This window comes from Engystomops pustulosus, chromosome 4 (assembly GCF_040894005.1).
Source record: "Engystomops pustulosus chromosome 4, aEngPut4.maternal, whole genome shotgun sequence".
Classification (NCBI taxonomy): Eukaryota; Metazoa; Chordata; class Amphibia; order Anura; family Leptodactylidae; genus Engystomops; species Engystomops pustulosus.
The window spans coordinates 17,321,086-17,329,146 of record NC_092414.1 but is presented as its reverse complement, the minus strand read 5'-3'; positions in this window follow the sequence as shown (position 1 = coordinate 17,329,146).

Genomic DNA, 8,061 nt, shown 5'->3' with positions numbered 1-8,061 from the left:
TGAGGGAATGCATACACACTTCTGTACCAAGGAGCTACAGCCCCTCAGTCACTGTACTGCATCATTCGGCCGTTGACAGCTGCAGTGACTGAGAGGGCTGAATCTCTTCTGAATAGAAGCTTAAATCCAAGAATATATAGGCATCATTATAATTAAGTGGAAGTGAGAACCTTCCGCACCCTAGGAAGCAGCTTTGGCAACTGCAGTGACTGAGGGGGCTAGATCTCTTCAGTACAGAAGCCTGGATCCAAGGAATCCAGCCCCTTTTTCAATTTCCAATGCCAAGCACCTCCACTATACAGTTTACATTGCTGGGCTTGAGCAAGTTGGGGTCTGTACTGTACTTTGGAGATCCAGACCCTCAGTAACTGAAAAGTCTCTTGCAATCTTTGGGAGCTGCAGTGACTAAGGGGGCTTGGTTCTCTTCAGTCACATAGCCCCTTTACTTGCTGTACCAAGCACCATCACTATACAGTTTACAGCTCTGTGCTTGATTAGCAGTCTGTTAAAACTACCGCTTGGTGCGGTGTCTGCACTGTACTAAAGAGATCCAGACCCTCAGTCACTGCACATTCTCCTGTGACTTTTGGCAGCTGCTTTGACTGATGTGTCTGGCTCTCTCTTTAGTACTTCAGAAGCTTGAATCCAAGGGTCATCTATATGAAGCAGCTGAGCATCGCATCTGTTTTACAGACTAGTATCTTCACTTTCATCAGTCACATAGCCCCTTTACAACTTGCTATACTAATCACTATATAGTTTACCAGCTGTGTGCTTGACAAGCAGTGTGTTGAAAACGCCACTTGGTGTGGTGTCTGTACCGTACTTAAGAGATCCAGATCCTCAGCAACCGCACATTTGGCAGCTGCATGGACTGAGGGGACTGGCTCCTGTAGGTTCTTCTTGTCGCATTGCCTGCAGAGAAATCCGTCACTCAAGCATCCAAATGTCTCTGTTAGCATCTCATACTTTCTCCTAAGAGGTTAGAAACGCTCATTTAAGCTGATTTTTGGTATATATATCAGCTTAAATGAGTGTTTCTAATCACTAAAAGACACAAACACAAATGGGCTGCTTCTTTGACGGATTTCTCTGCACAAGGGAAGTGTGATACATCTGAATTGCCATGGCTGCAGTGTGTGAACCAATCCTTAGATAGCATTCACATCCTGCAATCAAGTCACATTTATTTCCTGCATTTTCATCTGGAACAATGCGACTGCTCTTTGTGAACGCATCCCTAATGTACCAGTAAGATTAGCAAAGAGCCGGCTAATTGCAATTAGGTTAATTAGTGGAATTCATGAACGTCGCTGGTAGCATAGGGTTGTATTACTGAGGAAGGAACAGCTGTGATGTGCTGATGGCAACCGAGCCGAGGACACCTACACAATAACTCATTATTCACCAGGAGAGGGGCTAGTGGGCTAGCCGCTCCGGACATTGGGAACACGGGTTTAGTAAAGACTTCCATAAATTACGTGGAGTGATAAGCAGGAGAACCTTACACAATCCCCTCCCTCACCCTCAGAAATGTCACTGCGGGGGTCCAACATCTGCCACCCCATTGATCAGCTACTGGAAGCAGCAGACCAATCATTGGATCTGATTTATGGACTATTGATGTCATGTCCATCAGTCATATAGCCCTTTTGCAACTTGCAATACCAAGCACTGCCACTATACAGTGTGCGGCGCTGAGCTTGGTGAGCAGTCTGTTTAAACCACTGATTGGCGGGTTGTCTGTTCTTAGGAAATCCAGCCCCTCAGTCACTGCTCAGGAGACCTTGTCAGCTGCAATGACTGAGGGGCTTGGATCTCTTTGGTCCAGAACCTTGAAGCAGCCATTGAAGCAGCAGAGCATCGCATCTTTTTTACAGACTACCCACGTCCATCAGTCACATAGCCCCTTTTCAACATGCAATACCAAGCACCATCACTATACAGTGTATAGCGCTGTTCTTGGTGAGCAGTCTCTTGAGACCTTTGTCAACTGCAGTGACTGAGGGGGCTGAATATCTTCAGTACAGAAGTTTAAATCCAAGGATCAAATCTAAGGATAGTTCTTCACATAGAAGAACTGTCTTAGGAGATCCATCCCCTCAGTCACTGCTCATGAGACCTTGTCGGCTGCATTGACTGAGGGGGCTGGATCTCTTCAGTACAGAAGCATTCAGTCACATAGCCCCTTTGCAAGTTGCAATACCAAGTCACTACACAGTGTACAGCGCTGTTCTTGGTGAGCAGTCTCTGCAACTGCAGTGACTGAGGGGGCTGGATCTCTTCAGTACAGAAGCATGAATCCATGGATCAGCCATTTCAGCAGCAGAGCATCGCATCTGTTTTACAGACTACTCTCGTCCATCACGTCACATAGCCCCTTTTCAGGTTGCAATACCAAGCACTGTCACTATACAGTGTACAGCGCTGTTCTTGGTGAGCAGTCTCTGCAACTTCAGTGACTGAGGGGGCTGGATCACTTCAGTACAGAAGCATAAATCCATGGATCAACCATTGTAGCAGCAGAGCATCACATCTGTTTTACACACTACTCACCATCAGTCACATAGCCCCTTTGCAAGTTGCAATACCAAGCACCGTCACTATACAGTGTACAGCGCTGTTCTTGGTGAGCAGTCTCTGCAACTGCAGTGACTGAGGGGGCTGAATACCTTGAGTACAGAAGTTTGAATCCAAAGATCTAATCTAAGGATAGTTCTTCACATCTCTGTCCCATTTCGCCCCTTTAAGGATACATCCACATTTTAGTTCTGTAGTTAAAAACTGCATCCAAATCTGACCCCACTGTTGCCAATATAGAAGACTCCTCCCCCTTATAAGTACACTCATTAAATCATGTGACACACCCCCTTTAAGTGAAATGATCATGCCCCTTTTTTTTTGGTATGTAAAAGGCATTTAAAGAAGAATAGGTAAGTATAGGTTTAATGATGGGATACCCCTTTAATGGTAATTCCCTTGTCCCTGGTGGTCTAGAGTAGTGATAATTTCCATACTGGAGGTTCAGCCTTTTTGGTCCCTTTAAGAATTACAACTTTGGCTGCTGTCCAGCTGTATTCACGTGAGATGCCTCTAGAATGTCCGTCCCTCTTCCACCTTTCCATGTGGATATGACAAGTTCCGACCATGGAAATATGTCAGGAATGTGACAGGGATCCGCTCTTACCTTGAACTCCGTGTGTGTGCGCAGTTAGGCCTCCTGTCAACCTACAGGGGCTAATTATTAATTCATGAGTGTACACTGAAGCTCCTGCATCAACAATGGTCCGGATCAGTCAGATAACAGAGAACAATAGCTCGCCGCATGTAAATCTGACTTTAAATGATGGGGGAAGAGCTTCAAAGTGAGAAAAGCCAAGGAAAACTTGATAAACTGGCCCCAGACATAGGATCTGATGGCTATCTTGTACCTACAGGCACAGCCTGACCCTCCCCAAATATCTAACATGGCTTCAGCAGTTTATTACTTGCCTGTACTGTCCTAAAATAAGCGGCGCCCGCTATATGTCACTGCCACTTATCTCCCTTTCTCCATAAAAGTAGAACAAGGCTTATGACTCGGATCTATGCCGTGCCTTTCGCTTTGAAATCTTTCCTGAATTCCGTCTTCCTGGCAGGATTACATGGAGGTCTATGGAGAGGGAATGAGGGAGAAGTGAGTCACAGCAGCTAGGTCTCCACCAAATAATACATTTACTGTACAAGGTTGTATTTGGTCTGGCGTTTGTCCCCTTCTGGGATTTGCTTATAAAACCTTATGGCACCAACTACTCCCCCCCCCCCCATATGCTTCTCCTAAATAGTGTACAACCTATGTAAGTTTTTACTTTTAAATTCCTGCTGGATTCCATCTTGCTAGCAGCAGTCGGATTACATAGAAGTATATGGAGAGCAAGGGGGAACAGTAAGAATTTCCAACATTTTTAAAAAAATCCTTAGTGTATAAACTAATCCCCCTAAATCCACTCCATCTCAATACAATCTATGTACCTGTTTACTTTGAAATTCCTGCTGAATTCAATCTTGCTAGCAGCAGTCAGATTACACGTAAGTCTATGGAGAGGGGAGGGGGAGCGGTGAGTCACAAAAGCTAGGTCTCCACCCATTAGCACAGAGACCACGGCCTTCTAGAGATACAGACTACATAAAGGAAATGTGATAGAAAATGAAGACTATAAATCCAAGAAACTTGCTCAGCATGTACACGCATCGGACTGCTGATTTCTGCAAAGTTTAGAACTTTGCAGAATTCATCTCCAAACCAGAGCATACCAGTTGCTATGATTCAAAAAGAAGTCTATGGAGAGGGAGGGGGGAATCGGTGATTCACAGCAGCTAGGTCTCCTCACACTAGCACAGAGACAACCGCAAGCTACGGATTCAGACTACAGAGGGGGAAAGCTGATAGAAAATTAAGACTACAAGTCCCCTACTGCCCTGAAACAGTGTAACGCAGCATATACACACACCGGACTACTGATTTCGGCAGTCATCTCAAAATTGGACCTTGCCAGTTGCTTTGATTAAAAAGAAGTCTATGGAGAGGGAAGGGGGATCAGTGAGTCACAGCAGCTAGGTCTCCTCACATTAGCATTGAGATAACTGCAAGCTACAGATTCAGACTACAGAGGGGAAAGCTGCCAGAAAATTAAGACTACAGCTCCCCTACTGCCCTGAAACAGTGTAACACAGTATATAAACACACCGGACTACTGATTTCGTCAGTCTTCTCAAAACTGGAGCTTGCCAGTTGCTATGATTACATAGTAGTCTATGGAGAGGGAAGGGGGGGGGGCGGTGAGTCACAGCAGCTAGGTCTTCACCTATTAGCACAGGGACAACTGTAAACTGCAGAAACAGGAAAATAAAGACTACAAGGCCCCTAATGCCCTGAAACAGTGGAACGAAGCATGTATACACACAGGACTACTGATTTCTGCTCTCATTAAAATTCCCTAAACTCATCTCCAGATCGGAGCTTGTTGCCAGTTGCTATGATTAAAAAGAAGTCTATGGAGAGGGAGAGGGGATCAGTGAGTCACAGCAGCTAGGTCTTGCTCACACTAGCACAGAAACAACCGCAAACTACAGATTAGGACTACAGAGGGGAAAGCTACCAGAAAATTAAGACTACAGCTCCCCTACTGCCCTGAAACAGTGTAACGAAGCATGTATGCACAGAGGACTACTGATTTCTGCAGTCATGTCCAAACCACAGCTTGCCAGTTGCTATGATTACATAGAAGTCTATGGAGAGGGAAGGGGGAACGGTGAGTCACAGCAGCTAGGTCTCCACCTATTAGCACAGGGACAACTGCAAACTACAGAATCAGAGGAAAATGAAGACTACAAGGCCCGTACTGCCCTGAAACAGTGTAACGAAGCATGTATACACACAGGACTACTGATTTCTGCAGTCATCTCCAAACCACAGCTTGCCGCTTACTATGATTTTTTTGTGTCGCAAAGATACAGAAATCACAATTCACACCCAAATCCTCCCCATAATACATTTTCCAAAGTTGTATTTGGCCTGGCGCTGGTGTCCCTCCTGTTATCTGTGGCAGCAGCTAGTGGCTCCGTCCTGCCTCCCGCGCCATCTGTGCCTCTCAGCTGCTCATTTCATTCCTTCCATCATCCTGGCGCACGTGAACCTCCTCCCGTCACCGCCGCTGCCAGGCTCAGGAACAAAATGTCTCTTGATCACATCAAAAGATTGGGCCGGAATCGAGATAAACTGCTTGGGCTGTGAGATCACAGGATGCCACTTATGTCAGATCTGTCAATAAAAGGCACAAAAATAGCAGCGGCGATGAAAATCTCAGCGTTCCCCTGATGGAAGGAGAAGGCCGGACGACGCTCGGGATGTGGAGACTACGAGAAAGCGTATTAGGAAAAAACAGCGCCACTCCTGCCCACAGGCTGTGGACGGTATTGCAGCACAGATTGACTCCAGTGTATTACAGTATCAGCAGAGATTTCTAAGGATTTTACCTTAGATACAGCAGGTCAGCTCTATGTATGGTAGATAACTCTATAATGGCAGCTTAGATACAGTAGGTCAGCTCTATGTATGGTAGATACCTCTATAATGGCAGCTTAGATACAGCAGGTCAGCTCTATGTATGGTAGATACCTCTATAATGGCAGCTTAGATACAGCAGCTCAGATCTATGTATGGTAGATACCTCTATAATGGCAGCTTAGATACAGCAGCTCAGCTCTATGTATGGTAGATACCTCTATAATGGCAGCTTAGATACAGCAGCTCAGCTCTATGTATGGTAGATACCTCTATAATGGCAGCTTAGATACAGCAGCTCAGATCTATGTATGGTAGATACCTCTATAATGGCAGCTTAGATACAGCAGCTCAGCTCTATGTATGGTAGATACCTCTATAATGACAGCTTAGATACAGCAGCTCAGCTCTATGTATAGTAGATACTTCTATAATGGCAGCTTAGATACAGCAGCTCAGCTCTATGTATAGTAGATACTTCTATAATGGCAGCTTAGATACAGCAGGTCAGCTCTATGTATGGTAGATACCTCTATAATGGCAGCTTAGATACAGCAGCTCAGATCTATGTATGGTAGATATCTCTATAACGGCAGCTTAGATACAGTAGGTCAGCTCTATGTATGGTAGATACCTCTATAATGGCAGCTTAGATACAGCAGGTCAGCTCTATGTATGGTAGATACCTCTATAATGGCAGCTTAGATACAGCAGCTCAGCTCTATGTATAGTAGATACTTCTATAATGGCAGCTTAGATACAGCAGGTCAGCTCTATGTATGGTAGATACCTCTATAATGGCAGCTTAGATACAGCAGCTCAGCTCTATGTATGGTAGATACCTCTATAATGGCAGGTTAGATACAGTAGCTCAGCTCTATGTATGGTGGATATCTCTATAATGGCAACTTAGATACAGCAGCTCAGCTCTATGTATGGTAGATACCTCTATAATGGCAGCTTAGATACAGTAGCTCAGCTCTATGTATGGTAGATACCTCTATAATGGCAGGTTAGATACAGCAGCTCAGCTCTATGTATGGTGGATATCTCTATAATGACAGCTTAGATACAGCAGCTCAGCTCTATGTATGGTAGATACCTCTATAATGGCAGGTTAGATACAGTAGCTCAGCTCTATGTATGGTAGATACCTCTATAATGGCAGGTTAGATACAGCAGCTCAGCTCTATGTATGGTGGATACCTCTATAATGGCAGGTTAGATACAGTAGCTCAGCTCTATGTATGGTGGATATCTCTATAATGGCAACTTAGATACAGCAGCTCAGCTCTATGTATGGTAGATACCTCTATAATGACAGCTTAGATACAGCAGCTCAGCTCTATGTATGGTAGATACCTCTATAATGGCAGCTTAGATACAGCAGCTCAGCTCTATGTATGGTAGAGGCATCTATAATGGCAGCTTAGATACAGCAGCTCAGGTCTATGTATGGCAGATACCTCTATAATGACAGCTTAGATACAGCAGGTCAGTTCTATGTATGGTAGATATCTCTATAATGGTAGCTTAGATACAGCAGCTCAGCTCTATGTATGGGGGATACCTCTATAACGGCAGCTTAGATACAGCAGCTCAGCTGTACAGCTCTATGTATGGGGGATACCTTTATAATGGCAGCTTAGATACAGCAGCTCAGATCTATGTATGGGGGATACCTTTATAATGGCAGCTTAGATACAGACGCTCAGCTCTATGTATGGTGGATATCTCTATAATGACAGCTTAGATACAGCAGCTCAGCTCTATGTATGGTAGATACCTCTATAATGGCAGCTTAGATACAGCAGCTCAGCTCTATGTATGGAAGATACCTCTATAATGGCAGCTTAGATACAGCAGCTCAGCTCTATGTAAGGTAGATACCTCTATAATGACAGCTTAGATACAGCAGGTCAGGTCTGTGTATGGTAGATACCTCTGTAATGGCAGCTTAGATACAGCAGCTCAGCTCTATGTATGGCAGAAACCTCTATAATGACAGCTTAGATACA